This window comes from Peromyscus maniculatus, chromosome 19, assembly GCF_049852395.1.
Source record: "Peromyscus maniculatus bairdii isolate BWxNUB_F1_BW_parent chromosome 19, HU_Pman_BW_mat_3.1, whole genome shotgun sequence".
Lineage (NCBI taxonomy): Eukaryota > Metazoa > Chordata > Mammalia > Rodentia > Cricetidae > Peromyscus > Peromyscus maniculatus.
Genome location: NC_134870.1, coordinates 16603493 through 16627352, shown reverse-complemented (window position 1 = coordinate 16627352; position 23860 = coordinate 16603493). Strand labels below are relative to the sequence as shown.

The 23860-nt window shown below is 38.6% G+C and overlaps 1 protein-coding gene across 2 annotated transcripts in view; it reads right to left on the bottom strand.

Moving 5' to 3' along the window:
- Positions 1-8243: 8243 nt before the first annotated feature.
- The window catches only part of LOC143269476 (uncharacterized), a 75692-nt gene continuing 60075 nt past the window's right edge, over positions 8244-23860 (bottom strand). The window contains exons 4-5 of one of the 2 annotated variants that reach the window (XR_013045897.1): positions 12526-12570; positions 8244-8381 (exon numbers count right to left, since the gene is read on the bottom strand). The gene's annotated coding sequence lies outside the window, so the exon portion shown is untranslated. Of the gene's footprint in view, positions 8382-12525; positions 12571-22782; positions 23261-23860 lie in introns of those variants that run through there. The other variant, XM_076554695.1, reaches the window with a different exon arrangement.

The window sequence follows — 23860 nt, the reverse complement described above, 5'->3', positions numbered from 1 at the left end:
AGGTAGCCCACCCGAAGGCCTCCTCCACTCACTCAGTGAGTGTCCCCCAATAGATTCATTGGTCAAAAGAAATGTTAAATCTAAAAAATCACTAACACAAAACATCCAGGAAATCTGGAACACTATGAAAAGACCTAAGAATAATAGGAATAGCAGGAGAAAAATCCCAGTCCAAAAGTCCATAAAACATATTTAATAAAATCATAGAAGAAAATTTTCCTAACCTAAAGAAGGACATACCTATAAAGGTACAAGAAGCATACAAAATACCAAATAGATTGGACCCGAAAAGAAAGTCCCTATGTCTTATAATAATCAAAACACTAAACATACAGAGTAAAGAAAGACTATTAAATACTACAAGGAAAAAAGGCCAAGTCACGTATAAAGGTAGAACTATTAGAATTACACACAACTTTTCAATGGAAACTCTGAAAGCCAGAAAGGCTTATATAGATGTCATGCAGACTCTAAGAGACCATGGATGCTAGCCCAGACTACAATACCCAGCAAATTTTCAATCACCATAGATGGAACAAACAAGATATTTCATGACAATGTCAATTTTAAACAATATCTATCCACAAATCCAGATCTACAGAAGATACTAGAAGGAAAACACCAACCCAAGGAGGTTAATTACACCAATGAAAATGCAGGCAATACATAATCTCACATCAGCAAAACACAAAGAAAAGAAATACACACATACACACACACACACACACACACACACACACACACACATGCACACATGTGTGCACAGATGCTACCACCACTATCAACAAAATATAGGAAATGACAATCATTGCTCATTAATATCTCTCAATATCAATGGTCTCAATTCCCTCAATAAAAAGACACAGGCTAACAGAACAAATATGAAAACAGGATCCATCCTTCTGCTACATACAAGAAACACACCTCAACATCAAAAGTAGACATTACCTCAGAGTAAAGGGTTTGAAAATGTTTTTCCAAGCAAATGAACCAAGGAAGCAAGTTGGTATAGTTATTCTATAATATCTAAAAAAAAAAAAGACTTCAAACCAAAATCAATCAAAAAAGGGAGAAAGGCTTTTCATGCTCATCAAAGGAAAAGTTCACCAAGATGACATTTCAATTCTTAACATCTATGCCCCAAACACAAGGGTACCCACCTTTGTAAGAGAAATATTACCAAAGCTTAAATCACACATTGAACTTCACACGTTAGCAGTGGAAGACTTTAATACCCAACTTTTACCAATGAACAGGTCATCCAGACAAAAACTAAACAGAGAAATTCTGGAGCTCATGGGATATGAACCAAATGGAACTAACAGACATCTACAGAACATTTCATCCAAACACAAAAGAATATATAGTCTTCATAGCACCTCATGGAACATTCTCCAAAATTGACCACTTAATCGGTCACAAAGCAATTCTCAACAGATACAAGAAAATGGAAATAACCCACTGTATCCTATCAGAACACGACAGATTAAAGCTGGATTTGAACAACAAAAGAAACAACAGAAAGCTTACAAACTCATAGAAAACTGCACAACTCCCTACTGAATGACTACTGGGTTGAGGCAGAAATAAAGAAATTAAAAACTTGCTAGAATTCAGTGAAAATGAATACACAACATACCCAAATTTATGGGACACAATGAAAGGGGTGCTAAGAGGAAAGTTCATAGCACTAAGTGCCTTCATGAAGAAAATGGAGTAATCTCATACTAGTGACTTAACACCATACCTGAAATCTCTAGAACAAAAAGAAGCAAACACACCCAAGAGAAGTAGAAGGCAGGGAACAAACTCTGGGCTGAAATCAATAAAATAGAAACACAGAGAAGAATACAAAGAATCAATGAAACAAAGAAAATTAACAAGACAGACAAACCCTTATCTAAACTAACTAAAAGACACAGAGAGAATATTCAAATTAACAAAATCAGAAAGAAAAAGGAAAAAATAGCTGCAGACACCTAGGAAACAAAGTATCATTAGTTCAAAAACCTGTACTCCACAAAAATGCAAAATCTAGAAGAAAATGGACAAATATCTCAATAGATATCACTTACCAAAATTAAATCAAGATCAGATAAACAACTTAAATAGACCTATAACCACCCCTAAGGAAATAGAAGCAATCATTAAAAGTCTCCTGACCAAAAAAGCCCAGGGCCAGATGGTTTTAGTGAAGAATTCTTCCAGACTTTCAAAGAAGAGCTAATACCAATATTCTTCAAATTATTCCACAAAATAGTAACAGAAGGAATATTGCCAAATTCTTTTCATGAGGACACAGCCACCCTGATAATGAAACCAAAGATTCAACACAGAAAGATAATTACAGACCAATTTCTCTCATCAACATTGATGAAAAAATACCCAATAAAATACCCATAACCCAAATCAAAGAACACATCAAAAATCATCCACCATGATCATGTAGGATTTATCCCGGAGATGCAGGGATGGTTCAACATACAAAAATCTGTTAATGTAATCCACCATATAAGCAAACTAAAAGAAAAATACCACATGATCATTTCATTAGATGCTGAAAAAGCCTTTGACAAAATCTAGAACCCCTTCATGACAAAAGTCATGGAGAGATCAGGGATACAATAGACATGCCTAATAATGATAAAAGCAATTTACAACAAGCTTATAGCCAATATCAAAGTAATTGAAAACTCAATGCAATTCCACTATAATCAGGAAAAGACAAAGCTCTCTACTCTCTCCATATTTATTCAATATAGTACTTGAATTTCTAGCTAGAGCAATAAGACAACTTTCCAACAAGTTGGAAAGGGAAAAGTCAAACTTTCACTATTTGCAAATGATATGATAATATATGTAAATGACTACAAAACTCTACCAGGCAGCTTCTAAAGCTAATAAACACCTTCAGTAAAGTGGATGGATACAACATTAACTCAATAAAAAAATCAGTAGTCCTCTATATATAAATGGCAAATGGTATGAGAAAGAAATCATGGAAACAACACCTTTCAGAATATCCATAAATAATATAAATTATCTTGCAGTAACTCTAACTAAGCAAGTTAAATATGTGCATGACAAAAAATTCAAGTCTTTTAAAAAGGAAGTTGAAGAAGATGTCAGAAGATGTAAAGATCTCTCAGGCTCATGGAACAGTAAGATTAACATAGTAAAACTGGTCATTATAGCAAAAGCAATCTACAGATTTAACCCAATCACCATGAAAATTCCCACACAATTCTTTATAGAGCTTGAAAGAACAATACTCAACTTCTTATAGAAAAACAAAAATTCCAGAATAGCTAAAACAATCCTGTACAGTGAAAGAACTTCTGGAGGCATCTTCATCCCTGATTTCAAGCTGTACTACAGAGCTGCACTTAGAAAAACTGCATCGTATTGGCATAAAAACAGAAACACTCATCAATGTAATTGAATCAAAGACCCAGACATAATTTTATACATCCATGGACACTTGATTTTTGATAAAGAAGCCAAAAATATACAATGGAAAAAGAAAGCATCTTCAAATGTTGCTAGTCTAACAAGATGTCAGTATGTGGAAGAATGCAAAGAGATCCATATCTATCACCCCAGATAAAATTCAAATACAAGTGTATCAAAGTATTCAACATAAAACCAGATACACTGAACTTGATATAACAGAAAATGGAGAATAACCTTGAATACACTATCCCAGGAGACAATTTCCTGAATAGGACACCAATAGTGCTGGCACTAAGATCAAGAATTAATCAATGGTACCTCCTGAAACTGAAAAGCTTCTGTAAGGCAAAGGACATTGTCAATAGGACAAAAAGACAGTCTACACAATTGGAAAAGATTTTCATTAACCACACATCTGACAAAGAGCTAATATCAAAAATACATAAAGAACTCATGAAATTAGACATCAAACAACTGAATAACCCAATTAAAAAGTAACATACATATCTAAACAGAGAATTCTCAACAGAGAAATCTCAAATAACCAAAAACACCTAAAGAAATGTTCAACCTCCTTAGCCATCAAGGAAATGCAAATCAAAGGACTCTGAGATTCCATCTTACACCTGTCAGAATGGCTAAGATCAAAAACAGAAGTGACAGCTCATGCCAGCCATAATGGGGAACAAGTGGAACATTCCTCCACTGCTGGTGGGAATGCAAACTTATACAGCCACTTTGGAAATAAAAATGAAGGTTTCTCAGAAAATTATTAATTGATCTACCTCAAGACCTAGCTATACCACTCCAAAGGACACTCTATCCTAATACAAGGACACTTGCTCAGTTATGTTCATAGCATCTTTATTTATAATATCAAGATACTCGTAACAACCTAGATGTCTCTCAACCAAAGAATAGATAAATAAAATGTGGTACCTTTACACAATGGAGTATCACTCAGCTATTAAAAACAATGACATTATGAATTTCCAGACAAATGGATAGAACTACTACAAAATCATTCTGTGTGAAGAAATATAGACCCACAAAGACAAACATGCTGTGCACTCATGTATAAGTGGATATTAGCTGTTAAGTAAAAGATAATCATTCTATGGTCCATGACAGTAACCCTAGCAAAGACTTCCTAGTAATGGGGGACATGGAGCCTGAACTGGCCATCTTCTATAAGCAGGCAGGGCCTCAAGTGGAGGGATTGAATTGGGACAACACCATAGCCACAAAACCTTGGACCTACAGTTTCCCCTGCCTTCAGAGTGTCCTGAGACCAAAGCTTAGCAGAATCATCATCAAAGGGACCAGAGAAAATTCATCCAGCAACTGATGTGAGCAGATGCAGAGTCCCACAGCCAAATATTAATCAGAGCTCAGAGAGTCCTGTGGAAGAGAGGGAGGAAGGATCTGAGGAACCAGAGGGATCAGGAACACCAAGAGAACCTGGCCCACAGAATCAACTGACCAGGATTCATGGAGACTGGCAAAGATCAAGGGAGTCTGACCTAGGCACCTTTGCATATATGTTATGGCTGACTTGGTGATCTTGTGAGATTCCTAAAAATAGGAGCAAGGATTGTCTCTGAATCTCTTGACTGCTTGTGGGACACTTTTCTGACACTGGGTTGTCTTGTTCAGCTTTGATGTGATGGTATCTACCTGACCTTATTTCAGCTTTTTAGCCATGTTTGGCTGAGTCCCTGGGAGACATGTTCTTTTCTAAGAGGAGGTAAAAGGGAACTGATCTGGGGGAGAGTGGAAGTGGATGGGAGAGACTGGAGGAGAAAGGATGGAAAACTGAAGCCAGTATGTAATATATGAAAAAAGAATAAAATAAATATAATAAAAAGAAATAGTAGGAAAAGCACTAGCCATAGAAAAATAACAGCTGTACCTTACATCATACAATTAGACCAAAATAACTTTATCTACAATAAAAACAAGTATGCTTATATAATGAGTAAAAGTGAATATTTTCCTAGATTATTGCTGTTGATATGATAAAATAATATGACAAAATCAACTTAAAAGAATAAGGAGTTTACTTCAGCTTACAATTTCAAGCTACAGACCATTCTTGTGAAAAAGTGAAGGCAAGAACTTCAAACAGCTAGTCATATCATATCCACCATCAGTAAAAGAGAACAATAAGTTCATACTTGTTCATTTGTTTTCTTTCTTGTAATCAGAAAAAAATCCATTCATACAGTTCAGGAACCCAAGACTGGGAATTAGTGCTAGGCTAGATCTTCTCATATCAATTAAGTTAATCAAGACAATCTACCATAGATATGCCCACACGCCAATCCAAGTCTGCATTGAGAATCTCTTCCTAAGTGACTCTTAGTTGTGTCAAGTTGAAAATCAAAGGTAACCATCACATAAGCTAAATATGAAAGCAGTTTGAAGTATATGGACAGCACAAATTGGAGTTAATGTGTTATTAATTTTTTAAAGAGAAGACACAAATATGAGGGACAGGAAGGTAGGTATGAATCTGGGAAGAGTTAAGGGGAGTGCTTAAGTGGAATGAATGTGCTCAAAATACATTGCATAAAATTCCCTAAGAAACAATATAAATATTTACTAGACTGTATTAAGTATATTACATATAATGTCTACTTACTCAAATATTGGCTTATAAAATACATAGGCCTTGTCTAAATTCCATATGTTTATACTGAAGATAGGAAGAGGGGAAGACAGAAACATGGGCTGTTCCTGCTCTCTCTGGTCATTGTAACTGCCATAGCTCATTCCATCTCTTGATGTAATTCTCCCTAAGACAGCAGGCATCTTCTGTGTTCTTTCAAGTACACTGAAGATATGGTCTCAGTTCCTTCATTCACAAGGACTGTACTGCTCATATGGCTAGGTATGAGGTACCAAAATAATTAACAACTACAAAACCACAAACATGATTAAATGCTACTAATTTTTGTCTTTTATATGAATCTCAAGGAATTTTGATAATAAATGAAAACTCACATTCTACTATCACTGTAGGAAACTTAGGCTTCTTCCTGAAACTTGACCTCTAACCCAGAAAGTAGGTCCCAACTTCAATACAGCTGCCATCTCCAGGAGCTGAAACAGCAAGTATGCTCAGTATAGCCCCTGTCCTGTTCTTTACTTTAAAGTGTTAGTCTTCAGACAGAGTTATGGTTAATGCTGATTAATCAAATACTTGTCAACTGGACAGGATATAGAATCTTCTAGAAGATAAACTTCTATATCTAGTTTAGGTTAACTATGGTGAGAAGACCCACTCTAGATGTGTACAATACCATTTCATGTGCTGAAATCCTAGGCTGCATAAAAAATGAGAAAGCTAGCTGAACATCAGAATCCATCTCTCTCACTCTGCTTCTTGACTGTTTCAATGTAACTAACTGTCTCTTGTTGCCTTGACCATCCTGTGCCTACCGTAATGGACTGCATTTGCTTGAAAGGTAAGTCAAAATAAACCCTCTCTCCCTTAAGTTGCTTCTTGTCAGTGATTCAGTCACAGTAGCAAGACAAATAAACAAAACAGACACATATCTGAGACTGAAATGTAGGCCGCAAACTCAAAAAATGTTTGTGGGAGGTCATGGTCACTATGATGGTGGTAGTCAACATGTTCATTTAGTCAAACAACAATAGTTGGTTTCCCTCTAGGACCTTTGACCTCCTTAGCCACAGGCTTTTTGATGAGGTTTATAATACCAGGCATGAATTCTGTGGTTTTGCCTCAGATATAATCAGAAAGTTCTCAGTTGCCCCAATCACCTTCATGCCACTTCACTTCATGCCTGGAAGTTTGGTATTGTATAATTCATTGTTCACTGCTGGGTGATACCATTTATGTCTTTTCTCAAGACCAATGCCATGCATAACATCTTCCAACACTTTGAAAACTTGTCAGAAAGGGGATAGTTTTCAGGGCAGCTCCAGTTTGACTTTTCTCTGTCCTATAACCTACATGTGTTATGTCTTCATCAGTGGGGTCTCACCACTTTGTCATGTCAGGGAACCATTATCAAATGTTCTCAAACTCTTGAATAATCACATAGGCCCTGATCATCTTCAGATTTCTGACTGAAAGTAATGAAGAATTTTAGCCTCTATAACAGCATGAACCTATTTTTATTATAAATTACACACACACACACACACACACAAACATATATATATATATATATATATATGACCACATGTGGGTGTATTAACATATATGTGTATATGGAAATTGTGCAGAATGGATTAAGGAAAAGAAACACATTGGGAGAAGTTTTAAGTCATCAGTCATTGTAAATCCACGATGTAGGTTTTATTGGGGCCTGCGGTTAGATAGTAGAGGGAGCAGAGTAGAAAACTAAGAAGTGTACCTCGTGGTACCTGAGCAGGAGAAGTAGGAGGAGCTGTTTATCTGGCTGTAGATATCCACTGACAAGAGACAGTGTCGCACACAGTCGTCAGGCACATTTCTAATCTTATCATGCCTGGGTTTCTTTTTCACGTGTCCTTCCTTTCCTTCAGCTACAACAGTACCGTGTTCCAGGATGCTGAACTCCTCTTCTATAGCCTAGAAGGCTCTGAGTAGATACCATAATAGCATTGCTATGTTTGCTTGACTCCTTGTTTTTAGTTTTTAAGCATAGCATGTGTATAGAGGTCAGAGAACAACTTGCTCAACTCAGCTCTCTCCCTTTAACATGTGGGTCTCAGGAATCAGACTCAGGTCATCAGGCTTGGTAATAATCACCTCTAATAGGTAAACAACTCACCAACCTCAGCACTGTTGTGTCTTATGTATGTACTCTTACATCTGTCTGCAGTTTTTCCTCTGAAATCCTTTCTTCCTCCTGTATTCTCCAACTCTTCGTTTAGCATCTTGTCTTCTCTGTCTTTGTTTTCATTTTCAGTATCTAAGTGTGGTGAAAGGAAAACACATGCTAAAGAGATATCCCAGAGACCCTCAAATCCCATGATGTTTGCTGATGACTCATCTGGACCCCTAGTTAATCAGCCCTTTGACAGACCTTAGTCCAAGGCTAGAGTTGATACAGCAGTTACATGAGAGGCTGAGCTGTGACCATCAGGAACTGAATAATCATGTGCACTCTCCCCTAAATCCATTTATATTCTAAATGATCAGCTTGAGTGAAGTCACCCTGGCACTTGTCAGGGAATGGATGGCTTGGCAACACATTGCATTTTACGGTGTGGGTGATGACAATCATTTTACATACTAGTACTATTTCATGACTATGGTGAATGACTGTATCCAAATGGAAAGAGAAGGGTGTGATTCACAGTGAAGCATGGCCCAGGGATACATACAGGACCTGTTCGGCTTTCCTCCTGCAGAACGTCTCCCCTGGGCCTGAAAGTGACGTTTATCTGCAAATAGTTATTATTACTGTTTTATTATTGCCTCAGTTAGCATTTATATAACACTTCATATTTTCAAGGTGCTTTTCAATCATTTTTATTAGTGAGAGAGGGCAGATTCCCAGGCACAGGTGGAAGGAACTAAGAGTCTAGGTTTTCTTGAGAAAAGAAAGACATTTCTGCAAACAGACAGGCATTTTGCTCTTTAAATTTGACTTTTCAAATGGTGGTTGTGAGAAACGGAAGTCATTTCTGCAGCAATTATCCAATAAAATTCCACTAAGCCTTCTGAAACGCCAGGGGAGAAATTATAAATGCCATTCGGCTATGTAGTCCCTGGGAGAAAGATTCATGCTAGGATGCATGCAATTTGGTCCTCAGAATTCACTAGAAAACTAATGTCATTTCTTCAGACACTGTCTACATGCCACAAGAACTACAGAGAAATCAACCCATGGCTTTGATATTAAAGGACTTTATTTTAAAGATAAAACATTTCAAATAATTAGGAACATGAGACAAATAGGGCTGATTTAAAATACAAAAGGGTTTAGAAACGAATGATGTATGTGTTTGGGTAGGCACATTCAGACTGGGTTCCCTGAAGAAAATTGGACCTGAGTCAGTGTTCACCGGGTAAGCAGGTGTTGGAGAATGTTCTAGAGAGAAGTGAAGAATATGTGATTTTTATCACCTGGAATGATTAGTGCAATCACTAGAGTTATTAGTTCTCATTTCTAAAGGGTTCCATAAACAGATATTGTGATTGGAGAGATAGGCAGACCATTCATTAGGATTTCAGAATAAGATGGTATCCAAAATAAGGTTAGCATCACTAAGAGAATGTGTCTGCTAAAATGCAACAGAAAGATATTTGTAGAAAAGAGAAATCAACACAATTCAAGAGCAAAGTACTTATGTTACCCCTGTTTGTACTCTTTGTGGAGGGGATCTTTTTTTTATTAAGAAAATTTTTAATTCATTTTACATACCAACCACAGATCCCCCTTTCTTCCCTCGTCCAATCTTTCAGCCTTCTTCCCCAACCCACCCTCCATTACCTCTTCCAACAAGGAAAGGCCTCCCATGGGGAGTCAGCAAAACCTGGTACATTCAGTTGAGGCAGGTCCAAGCCCCTCCCCCTGCATTAAGGCTGTACAAGATGTCCCACCATAGGTAATGGGCTCCAAAAAGCCAGCTCATGCACCATGGATAGATTCTGATCCTACTGCCAGGGGGCCTCTTAAGCAGATCAAGCTACACAACTGTCTCATTTATGCAGAGGACCTTGTCCAGTCCCATGGAGGCTTGTGGGGGAAATTTTTACTCAGTCATCTTAACAGGGATTACAACTCATGATGACTAAACACTACAAATATCTTGGTGTGTCAGAAATTCTCCATTCATATATTTTCCCATTCCTTTCATGACTGTAGAAAATTGTAATATGGAATTGTACAGAAGATAACCAATGGTACAAACTAAATCTAATATTTGATATAAAGGAAGTGGCATTTATGCTAATTCTTAGTCCTAGCTTTCTTTAATACAACCCATCTATGAATATTTATCCATCAGCAGCTGTACTCCCTCTCTTGGGCTAATATCTGCAATAGAATTATGGAAAAAGACCACTTCTGGTTCTCAGGGAAATTATTCACTTATAAGTGGCAGCTTACTTAGAGTGTCAGGAGAATAATGACTGAACGAAAGGAAAGAGCCTAGATATATATAGGAAAGAGCACAGTTGGTAAAGTGCTTGGCTAGCATGCACGATGTCCAGTACCTGATGTCTAGCCCTGCAAAACTAAGGCATGGTGGCCATATCTATAAGCCCACCACTCAGGAAACAGTTGTGGAAGTATCATAAGATGAATGTTATCCTTGTCTGTATAGTGAGTCTGTTGTCTCAAAACAGTTTATCCTTCTGTATTTGGGAGCATTGTGTGTGTGTGTATGTACGTAAATAACAATTAATGAAAAAAAAAGGACAATTAATTTGAAAAAGGATGAAGAGAGGCATATTGGAGGCTTTGGAGGGAAGAAAGAGAAGAGAAAAGTGATGGAATTAAATTATAGTATAAAATGAAAAGAAACAAAGCAACAACAAAGGGTAATTACATGAGAGAATAAAGATAGGAAGGTGACAAAAGCCAAGACTTCTACTGCAGAAAGCAGTTTCTCTGATGAGGGTTTAAAGATCCACTAGTATACTGATACAACAATAAGTCATTAGGATAGGTTTGACACTATGACTATTTAACAGACTAGTAGTGGATCATCCCATAGGTCCTAAAACCTGTCTAGGTACAGGTACTGCTTAATGTCTAAAGAATAATAGACTTAGCCGGGCGGTGGTGGCGCACGCTTTAATCCCAGCACTCAGGAGGCAGAGCCAGGCGGATCTCTGTGAGTTCGAGGCCAGCCTGGGCTACCAAGTGAGCTCCAGGAAAGGCGCAAAACTATGCAGAGAAACCCTGTCTCGAAAAACCAAAAAAAAAAAAAAAAAAAAAAAAAAAGAAGAAGAATAGATTACAAAACTTTCAGTCCAAACATACAATATTCTTAATATGCACATTAATTCTTCTCTAATACACATATTCTGTCTCCTCCTCCCAAGGACAAGGGATCATTTCAGCAGAGAAAACACAAATACTTTAAGAATCAGAGACAGAAGATGACTATGAGGAAATATTTTCTAGACACACAATAATAGTTGTGCTTGTGAACTCAGTGCAATTGAGACAGCATATACAAGACTTGTGTAAGCTCAAGCCAGACAGTAAGAGGGGAGCTGGGCACAGAGCCTTATGCCTGTGTATGAGGTAAAGGCAGTTTTCTTTAAGAGTGTGGCCCCTGGGAGGTCCATTACTCTCTGGTGAAAGGCCACAAATCCAAGAATATATGGACATCACAAACTGGGCTTGATGTGATTTTTTTTAACATAACAGGATACAATGTTGAGTAGGTAGTTAAGTGGGTGAATCTGGGAGAAGGGGGAATGGTAAATATGTCAAAATACATTGTATGATATTCTCCAGGAACTAATAAAAATGAGGGGAAAAGGTCAAGACATCTGTCTCAGATAGGAATATTATTGGAAAACAGAAACTTGAAGATATCTTTTCATGCTGGAACCCAATGTGCACAAAGAAGGACATTAGAACAAAAAATATAGTGTCAAAAAATGATGTCTGCAAGAAAAATGAGAGGAGAGAGAGAGCAGTTTCTTCTTAAATGAGGGCACACGCTCCTATCTCCCATTCTCCTTTGTTCATTCTATCTAAAGCCCAGCACTGGTGGAATCGGCAAGTACAAATACCAGACTGAATAAATGTGACTGATAGAGCCTGGAAAACTACTTGTAACTAACATGTGATGTAGAGGGAATAAACTAATTAATGATAATCACTGAATTGTAGGCACAACTATCTCACCCAGCTAAACTGAAAATGAAATGAAAATCTACAAATCTCTCAGCATCTCCTTCACCACAGTACCTACTCAACAGTGTTTTCCTTGTGTTTCAAATTTATACAAAGGTCATGGATTTTGCTTTACAAAATTGTTTCAGAATTCTAACCCCCTCCAAAATGATGAGGAAATAGACCTTAAAAGCAAATCTCTACTAACCTATAGATTATATTTATAATAGTTTACCTTTATTGGTGCTTTTACCTTTTTTACACAGCTTCATGCTCTCAGTGTAACCTTGGGTGAATTCTGGAATAAGAGAGAGAGATTTTTTTTTCATTGAAGGTAAGTGATTCACCAACACACACTTCTAAGTATTGCCTAGCCTTGAACTTGGGTCTTAGATCTTCTTTATATTGCCTACTGTTTCTTGGTGTATGTTAAAGTGAATCTGCTTTAGAGATGCATGAGTCGTATAAACAAGCCTTCCTTTATTTTAGGGGAATATAATAGTTCTACAAAATGGAGCCTGTGATTTTAGACTCTGAAAAATGTATTGTAATGGTTACAATTGTACTGTTTTTTTAAATAAATGGAAGAGATATTTTGAAAGAATAAGAAATTGTATACACCAGATTCTTTTGGCATTTCCCTCATAACAAGAGTGAAGCTGCCTTTATTTGTGAAGCTCCTGGCCCAGTACACAGGCAGAGAGGAGGGTTGGGTGAGTGATCTACGTGGGCCCAGGCACATTGAACTGTTTGAAATGAGAAAGAATAAGTATCCCAGAAGAAAAAAAGTACTTTATAACATTTCAACATGAAATTTATGGTCATACCCCATGGTCCAATCAATAAAGTTGAGTAGAAGCCAGGAAATGAAGAATTTCTGTTTGCTGCAAACTTTTTGATTTGTTCTATTATCATAATTGATGACCTAAAATCAAGAACTCACTCAGCTAGAATATCAAACATCTCATTCTTGCATAGACAAATGCCTCTGGAAACCAATTAGGAAAATGTTGATTCACCTAGCTCTTCTCTTCCCTGGCAAATTCCTCTCTCATTCTCTGCTTAGCCATCTGACTCCAGTTTTAGTCCTTGGGAATGTGTGTGTTGAGGAAACAGAAGGCTCTGTTGGGATGTTACCTAGTCTGCTCAGAAAAGTCCTGTTTGTGGAAAGCAAAACTCACTGCCTTTGTGAAGTCATTCCCAAGATCATCCATCCAGTGCCCTTTGACTCATGGTGTTCATCACAGCCAAGCTGTTTCTTTTGTTCTTCAGGGCACCTTTCATGCAGCAGCCTCTCATGTACCCCATGCTTATGTCCAAGCTTTTGTTCAGAGAGTAACCCAAGCTGTGGGCCTCCACAATCAACTTTCCCTATATCTGGCTTCTTTTACTATTCTGTTCATCAGAAAAGCTTCTTTTCCTTGTGACTATAACAAAATACCCGAACCAGACTAACTTTATAAAGAACTTAGGTGAATTTTAATGATGTAGATCACAGCTCAGGGAGTTAAAGGGCATGACACTGGGGCTGCCATCCCTTAGCTCCAGGGAGAAGATGATAAATGATTTACTGCAGTGGGAACATGTATAAGGAGAAGAGTTTATATATTCAAACAGGAAATCAGAGAGCGTCAGATGGGGTCAGACTTGGCTTCTGAAAGAACTACTTTGCTGCTAAATGACAACTGGAAATTTTGCTTATTTATGGGGTACAATGTGATGTTTTGATCTATGTATGCTTTAAAGAAAAGTTCAGTCAAGGTTATTAGCATATCCATCACCACACAAACTTACATTTTTTTTTGTGGTAAGAAATAAAATATCTACTCTTTCAGCAATGTTCTGATAAGCATTATTACTACTGGTGGTCCGAATGTAAGACAACAGATGATTGTATCCCTCCAGTCTACTTGGACCCTTTAATCAACATGCCCCCCTCATCTGCCTTCCTTGGGCCTCTGGCAGCTACCCTTTTTGCTTTGTTTGTTTGAGATCACCTCTTTCACATTGCTCACATAAGTTGAGATCATGCAATATTTGTCTTCCTGTACCTGACTTAATTCACTTGTCATAATGCCCTCCAGCTCTAGACTCAGACTATTTAACTCCTTAATCAGTGTTCCTTTCCAGTGAGGAACTGCCAATACCTGTGACCCTACCATAAAGTCTCACCAATTCCCAAGTCATCACACTGGGGACCAAATTCTCAATGTAGGCTGCTCAGGAGTCAAAGAGCCTCTGAATCGGACCTGACCTTGCTGCCTACATTTTATCCCTATACCATTTTGCGCATACCATCCTACATGATTTTCTGTAGCACTTCTGTCTATCTACAATTTCTTTGTTGGCTTACCTACTTACCATCTATTTCTCTGAACTTGGGTAGAAAACACACAGGGACAGGCTTGCTGCTGGGCTTCTGTGCCCATCCCCAGCTCCTAGATTATAAGTGTGTGACATAGAGAAAATGTCACTTAACACTTGTGGGAGTGCACAAGCATGAGCCACAACACTGATTTGCCTCAAGAGAGTTGTCTGCATATCTTTATGCTTATTTCTCATTACTTTTAGATATTGATGACTTCTTTTATTAACTCTCCAGAAGAGTCTGTGTCTACTCTGTCTCCTGTGGCTGATCATCACACTGATACAAGGGAAATTCTTAGTGCTGATTAAAAGGGGAAAGGTTGAAACTGCATTTCAAACATAAATACCATAAATCAAACAAAACCAGTAGATACACATTCTTAGTAAGGAAAAGAAGTAATTCCTTTTCCCATGCACTTTAGTTGAGGGAATATGAAATGAAAATGTACACATAGAAATATTTAAGGACAGAATGCTTCTCTTGAATTCACACAATGGAGGCTAGTCTCTGATGTGATAGCCTAAAGAACTGAATTCAGAAAGTAAATAGGTCCAAAAGTCAGCAGTCCCTTGATAAAACACGTATCCTTGTTAGACGAGTTGGAAGAGAGCTTTTCTTTGCTTCTCTTTGCTTTCTGCCATACTAGACAATAAACTACCAGCCCTCTTTTTATGTTTTAGATTGAGATGACCTCTCACTAAATTGCCCTGTGTGGTCTTAAACTCATTCTGTATCCTAGATGGCCTTTAATTTTAAATCCTCCTGCCTCAGTCTTCCAATAGCTATGATTCCTGGCCTGCATCACCATCCCAGTGATATAAATGATAATTATTGAAACCACTCAGTCTATTTGTGACAACAGACTGAACTAAGTTAAGCAAAAACAGAAGCAAAGATCCAAAGGATTTCAGCAAGGAAGACTGTGTGGCTGTCAGGAAAGATGAGGAGCATGGGAAAACTAAAAAGTCAAGGACACACCAGATCCTTGAGTCATGATCACTGTGAAGTGGAGAAATCTTCATCCCCAAATGGGAAGCCAGGGAGAACATTCCATGCCATTGAATGCAGGAAGAGAAGTGAATTTTAGTCCAGAAAAACTGAACACAAACCTGTGGAAGACACACGCAGAGATGCCTTTCTCATATCAGAAAATAAAGCATGAAGTACAACTGGAGATGGAGATTTAGCCTGTTGTCATCTTCACGTCTATGTGGATGAGTTAATATATCCAGTAAGCAGACAAGGGGTCAAAGGGCAGCCTTAGAGAACACATGAATGAACAGAATTGAGAAAGTGCGGGGGTGAAAGGAGAAAAAAAGGTGAGATGGAGAAGAGGACACACAGGGGAAATGCCATGGAAAATAGAAAGAACATGCTGCAGTTTCTTTTAAAATGAGTTATTTCTTTGATCAGAAAATAAAGGCTAACTATATGCCTTTGTTTCTGTGCTTATAGTATGAGAGGAATGCACTTATACATGAATGTTCTTATTTAACCACTTTAATGTGTTTAGTTCACTTACTCAATACATGTGTACTATAGTACAAGATGTCAGGACTCCCCCCCAACCCGGCCTTTGATTCCCCCCAACACTCTGGCACCTTCTTTGAGAGAACTATTTTGTGCCTGTCAACCAATCCTTCCCTGTGATCTTTGAAAGGTAGAAATGCATAGTTTGGTAGTCGGCTTACAGTGACAGCAAATGATGTTATACTATAGGGCACTGTGTGGCACTTTTCAAAAATCCTCGAGCATACATGTTTTGCTAAAAACAGGGATGCCCAAAAAGGAACGTGACAGATTCCTCCCTTAACTAGAACTTCTGTTCGGAACACAATTCCCCTGACATATGTCCTATGCACATGTGTGATTTTTTCCATGGTTCGACAAGCCTTGGAGTTGTGATGTTAGTGAAGCACCACTATCATCCATTTCTTACTTGAACCTCCCAGGGACCACTGCAGACAGGCCTGAGAATGTAGGGAGCGAACCAAATGCTGGCTGAATTAAAATCCCTACAGCTAGCATGTGCACTGGCCTTTCCCGCCTTTTCATATCACTACCCCTGGATTTAGTGCAGGCTCAGGGCAGGCACCAGAGGGACAAATGCAAGCCCATTCTTTGGCACACTGAGGAGCAATGATGGCCTGTGCACTCTTAGTCCCTTAGATCCACAGTACTGACCTTAAAAGAAGGTACACAGGGTGCCCAATTTCCTGCTGGAAACAGTTCACCAGAGAATATGTGCCTCTCCCTATTGTTGAGCCTCTGTGTGTCTTCCTAACCACAAACCCTAGAAGGATCATACCACCAACTTGTCTCCACACTGACACACTCACACACCCACCACAGCCAGCGCATTCAGACTCTTGGTCCCATTCAGTCCACGTGGTGTTTTGAAAATATGTAAACGGAGAATGAGACTCCAATATTTCCCCTTCTCATAAAAATGGCATTTTAAATGAGGTTCATGCATATTCATCCTCTGTTTTTTTCCCCTTCTTTTTCTAAATGCACACCTATCGATTAAGTTTTATTCTTGCTTTTCTCTAGCTTCTTGGTTTGAGTTGGAAAAATTGAAATGTGGAATATTAACCAAATAGTTAAGTTGGATAGAACTCGAGTCCCTGTGGGAGCCTGAAAAGACATGGAATGACAGTCTCCCAGTAATTAACAGCCACAGGAAAGCAATAATCTGTAAACAGAACATTTATGGAGAACAAGAGATTGATCTGTGATGTCTGTATTGTTAACTTAAAAATCACACTTTCTAATTCAAGCTAGAGAATTCTCAGGTCATTCAGGATTTTGCTGAAGTTCCCTAGGAACTCCATGATCTATGTACATTGGCTCTACTACACCAATGTTCAAATGAGTCCAGCACAGATAAACTCCATCCAAAAAAATCATTAGTTTTTACTTTTGCTTTCTCCTTTTCTTTTAAAAAAAGAAACCGAGCAGGAAATCTCACTTAAACAAGCTGTCTCACGACATTTCTGGCAAATCCTGATTCCAACAAAGTTGAAAATATCTCAAGAGCAGCCTGTCATACAGAATTTCAGTGCTTCTGTTCCAAGGAAATGCAGAAATAGATGATATGTGGGATTCCGGGGATTTAGATCACTTAAGAAAAAACATCATGATGCCAATTTCAAGCTGACCTGCTTTATGTCAGAAGCATATGCTGCCCTCATGTATCAGTTAGCTACTGCTGTGTAACAAATCACCCCGCTACGTCAGTGATTTAAACTAACTTTTCTCTTGCTCATAACCAGCCTACAGTTCAGATAGGCCATTCTATTGTCCTTATCTTGGCTCAGCCAGTTAGTCTAGTGAGTCAACTTTGCTGCTCATGATTCAGTGCTCTAGAAAACTTGAGAGCAACTTTGCTCTTCTCTGTGTGGTCATTCACTCTCCATAGAACTATCTCACAATTTTCTATATAGTGACACCAGGCACAGTCTCTTAAAGCCCAGTCTCCTAAGTATCATGCCATCTCTGTCACTCAGTTTCTTTGGTTAGAGTGGATCACAATGCCAGCTAGGTCCTAGGGCTGAATAAATCAATGAAGCAACAATAGAAAGAAGTTGGATACAGCAAAGCCATCAAGTAGGTCCATTAATTCATCTACCCACCATACTTCACATTTGAAGTAATAGCTTCAGGCATCCCATGACTGTGATTTAAAGGGTTCTTTGCAAGGCACCTGTGCCACAACCTCTTTACCACATCCCAGACAACAGCATCAAGATCTCTGTGGGCACACATCCTGCTTGCCAGAATTTGTAGGAAAGTAGAAAAGAGAATTTAAACATCAGCACTACTGTACTGCTCTCTGGAAAATTCACAAGTATTTCCATATTTTGTCCTCTCTGTATTCTCTCCTAAGCACCTCTGAAAAGAGTGTTGCACGTGTTTCCCCCATCACTGTCCTCAGTCTTCGAGCATAAATGAAAAGGCCTTTTGATCCTACCAGGGAATATAAAAAAAATAGATTTTCAGAAATGTACCAGAACTCATATTCCTCATAAAAAAGCTCTTAAATGTAGTGACTCAACCTCTGAAATACTGGTTGCTGAGAGACACCACCAGAAACACAACCGAGTGGGCACGTGTGGCTGTGGTGACAGTTGAACTTGTATCTCTGCTAGGCCACAGCAGTTATCAGCTTCTATTGTTTATGACATGATTCCAGAAATGTTAAAATGTGAGCACAATGAGCACATTCAAATCAATGTAATAAAAGTACTAAACATCACTGTACTCACTGTGTGCAAAAATGTTTTCCATAATACACCAAGTGGTCTTTGGATTGTATTTTCCCAAAACAGTTCTATTATTCTGGAAGTTTTTCAGTATGGAATGTATTCCTTAAATTTTACCCATTTTATGAATGTTTAATTACAGGATTTAACTAGAATTGAGTTTCTATTGTTTCCAAAGGGGGTATATTTTCCTTACTAAGCAGTTGACATTACCTCTATGTGACATTGACTCTACAGATGAAAAAAATCCCTTCCAGAGAAGTTTCCTTAAAATATTAGGAAGTATGGTGCAAGTGAGGACATACGGACACAGCCCTTGGGGCACAGTTTGTCCTTTGACTATCATTACCTTTTCAATAAATTAGTGTCTCCAAGTTTAACCTTCATCTGTAATCCATCTGGGGCTCCAGCTCATAACTCACTCCAGAAGGAACATCAGTGGATCTGCGTTTTCTCCCAGGGATTCTCCCTCCTTCTGTTTTAAATCAAAAAATGCTTTTGCAAATTAGCCAAAGGAGACAGGCTATAAGCTTCTGTAAGAATCCTTCAGTGTGCCCTCTGGACTTTTTGTCTGGCTGTTCTCAGAAGTTGTGCAAGTCGGGATGGACATTAAAATCTACATGGAACGTGTAAACAGCACATGTGGGGACACACGACTTCCATAAAAACAACAGGCCTCTGCAGCGTGGCTGCTATTGAAACCCAAAGCACACATGCTCACCAACTAGGAGCAAGCAGCTACTTTCTCATTTTATGATGCTAACAGCATTTAGAGACCATGAGAGTGCCATCCCCTCATTTTACCTAGGAGGAAGCAGAGCTTAATTATTCTTTCATTCTAAACATAATTATTAAGTGTCTATAATCAGACAGGAACTGTGCTAGCTCTAAGGCACAGAAGAGCAAAAATCAACTGACCTATCTGAAGGCACAGAATAAGCTATCGTCAGGCTTACACTGGGACTTGAGTGCCCTGTTCCTTCTCCAGAATTCTAAGTCAGTACCTGTGTCTTTAATTGACTTAGAATATTTGGCAATAGGGACACAGAAACAAAAAGTAAATCTTAACTTCCAATGCCCTGACCAAATATTTGTTCTTCTCTAGTTATTCACTTACCTTCAAGAGAGCAACAGAAAGTCAGTAACACAGGCCTAAGTGGCAACCTCAGTAACAGAACTGCACTGCCAAATCAGTACCCAGAGGCCACTGCTTTGAAAAGGCACAAAGAAAATGTGCGTTTCATTCATTTGTTCCATAATTTCCACTGAACTGGCTCTGAGCAGAGTCCACAGCAAAATGCAAAAGGGACTATAAAGGAGAAAGATGCAGCCCCAGTCCTCATAAAACTGCTTAACTATCCAACTAAAATCAACAACAGCAAAAGCCAGCCTAACAATTAGAGGCTAGATGTGTCCCAGCACATGCCCATCTGTGCCATAAGAAGAAAGCAAGTTCAGCGTGGAGTGAGTCAGCAGCTTTCGGGAAGAGACCCATTTCCAGTTGGGTCTTGAAAGCAAAATAATTAGTGAATAGAATCCACATCTTTTGTCTTTGAGAAGTCATCTTAATCTTTAGGGTTTTTGTTTTTGTGTTTGTTTTGTTTTGTTTTTTACCTAGTGTTTCTTTCCTTTCCTTTCAGGGACAACACATGCTTTACACTCAAGCCAGCTTTTCATCTTTCCCATCTATGCTTTTCATTCTTTTCAAGTTTGTCCCATCCAGCTTCCTTTGCTGGCTGTTATCAATGATGACACTGTTTTCAACTTGGCATGTTATATTATTCAGAGTTTTCTAGAAGGACAGAACTGATAGAATGAATATAAAATATACATATATATTCTAATGTGTAGAGTAGCTTACAGAATGTGGTCCAGCTAGCCCAATAATGGCTTTCTACCATTGGAAATTCATGAACTCAGTAGTTATACAGTCCACAGAGCTGGATGTCTCACCTGTTCTTCAGTGTATTCCATAATCCTGCAGAAGTAGGCTCTGGTGCCAGTGAAAGAAGGACCTTGCCAGTAATATAAAAAGCTTTATCCCTTATTCTTTATATAGGCTACCATGAGAAGATGTGGCTCAGATTAAACATGGGTCTTGAAACATCAAGTGATATAAACTTATGGTGGGTCTTCCTATCTCAAATAATCCAAGTAACTAAAAATCCAACACATCTGTGCTGAGGGACTTGGGTTTTCGGTTAATTCCATATATAATAAAGTTGACAACCAAGCATAGCTATTACACATATGCTTTTCAAGATTTTTACTCACCAACAGCCCCCTACAGTGCTCAAGTACAGGCTTCATTTGAGTATTGTTTTATTTTTTTTCCTTTTCTTTTTACGTTCTAGGCCATGCCATGTAATCTCTGGTTTTCTATCCCATTCTTATGCTGTCCAGGGCAGGACCTCAGACATCTCTGCATTAGTTTACTTGGTGTTTTGATCATGGACAGACGTTTATTTTCCATTTGGTTTTCTTTCATGACACAGTGAATCAGATTCTCTGACCACCCTGTTGAGTAGCTTCATGGAATTTTGCTTCCCTTGCTATCTCAGTCTCTCATAATGTCTTGTTTTTCATTCCCTGTTTATACCATCACTTTGGGAGATAATTCTATATGTTTTACTTTTTGAGGCTCATCTTCAAGTGTGGTAGTTCTCCCAGGCTCAGCTGCTGGTGTCAGGGTGGCCTTTGCAGAATGTGTCATGTTGGCCTGTAGCAATGCGTGACAGCTAATCTTCCTTATTCTCCCTTATCTGCTTCACTGAGATTAGTTTGTTTGATGCAAACCTCTGGGTATATCCTATATCCCTGTGTTTCCAGCGAAGCTGACCTGCACAGGGAAGACTCATCCTACTTCGGTGGAGGACTGGACTCAATCAAAAGGTAGAAACATGGAAAGTGAGCTGAACATTAACATTCATCGCCCCTTACTTCTGGACAGAGGACTAAATGTGACCAGCCACCTCAAGCGCCTGCTTCCATACTTCACCCACCAGAATGTACCTTTGAACCATGATCTGAAATAAACACTTGCTTTGTTCTTCTGTTTCTCATCAGGTACTTGGTGACAATAGCAGGGCAGTCACTAACATAGAATAAAGTATATGAAATCTCCTACTATTCTTGGTCATTCTGTCTCCAGCAATCAAAGCCCCAGTAGGCATTCCACAATACTGACTTCTCTCCCTTGGTTGGACAGGAACATGTTTTCTAGAAATCTGGGCTATGGTGCATGAAACATGTTGATTCCTTTAGGATTATTCTCAAGACATTTTAGGCAAGGGCACAGCCGCATATGGGGATGCAACTGAACAACTTGCCTACTGAAGCAAGATTCTTCCGAGCATACTTCCACAGACACATAAAGTCTTAAGATTCATCCAGCCTGGTGCTATGAGGAAGAGGAAACCTCAGGCCAAGCAGCCCAGACCTCTTAAGCCTTTGGCCCTTTTAGCTTAGTTATTTCTCTGGCCTTGAATGGTTTCCTCACAAAGGCATGTTCACTACCACTGGGCTTATTTTTCAAGGCTTGCTTGCCCTCAGCAGTTTCTCTCCCTAGGCTGCTGTGCTTTCAATTAATCCTCCCATCAAACTCCTTCATCTTCCCCATTCCCATGTCCACAATGCAGGGAGTCCACCGGGTCCCTCCTCCTCAAGCCGTAGCCTGACTGTCTCTCAAAGCACTAAGCCCAGGAATATGTAAAGCTTGCTTCATAATTTCCCCTCTTTCAGAGATCACTGTCCATTCTATGATGACCCCAAAACCACCCATTTTAAAAGAACGTGTCTCTATTCATGAGGGTGTTTTTTTCATGTGGATGAAAAATCTGATCCAGATAAACACAGGCCATGATGTCATTCTTTGTTTAGCCCCAACTTTATTCCTTCTACAAACTTATTTCCAACAGCATTCAGGTGAGCTCCCCCTGGTTATGTTGCTTCAAGCAAGAATTGCAGGCTTCATTTTCAGAATATTCCACTTAGACTGGACACCCGACTTCTGCCTCTATTGTCTGAGACAGTCCCTAGGGAAGGTCCCTCAGCAGGCTGCACAACTACTTAGCCCCACGACAGACACATGGGCAAGCCTTCATCTCTGTGATGGGAAGAATAACAAAGGTCCCCTGGGTGTGTTGTTTCTCAGTCCACTTTCATTCTCCTTTATTTTGGAAGGAATCATCATGTTGACACAGCTCTCCCTCCATCTGATGCTGAGCTCCTCAGTGGGTGAGGATTGTAAATCCAAATGCATGGAAGTCCCCGCATATGGCATGACGCCTGTACACTGGGAATTCTTAAAGGGCATTTGTAAATGATAAAGAGGAGTACAAGAAATTGAATCATAACTGAGGAAAAAGCAGAGAGAAGGATATGACAAGAACAGAGCAAAACTAATATAGTGAACACTCTGTGTTTCAATTTAAATTAAGTCTAAATGCAAAAAATGAAGCATTTATGTCAAAATATATACATTCTTAAATGTTTTAATAACAAGCATTTACTAATGGCATGCATGGTACAGCACCAATAGATGAAGAATAGAATACTGACAAAAAGGAGTCACATGAGAATGTGAACATGACACATGGCATTTATTTGTATTTCTCAAAATCTCAGTAAAAGAAGCATCTTTCTTTTTCACTAATGCATGCCCCTTATCTTAGCTTCTATGAAACATTCACTAATGGAAACAAAAATGAACCAAAGCTTAGAAAAATATGATAGTGTCCACTATACTTAAAGAAAAAATGTAGTTACTTAGTCACTCTAATTACATATGCAGAGTGAAGCAGTTGTTTGCTATTTACTGCTGTGTGCCAGAAACAACTTAATATTAATAAATATTTGTGAGAAATCACATTGTAAATTTTAATTACTTAATAAAAGCAGTAAAATAATTTTTAATTAAAAATTATGTGCACCCTAAGTTAATTGACCCTTTGTGT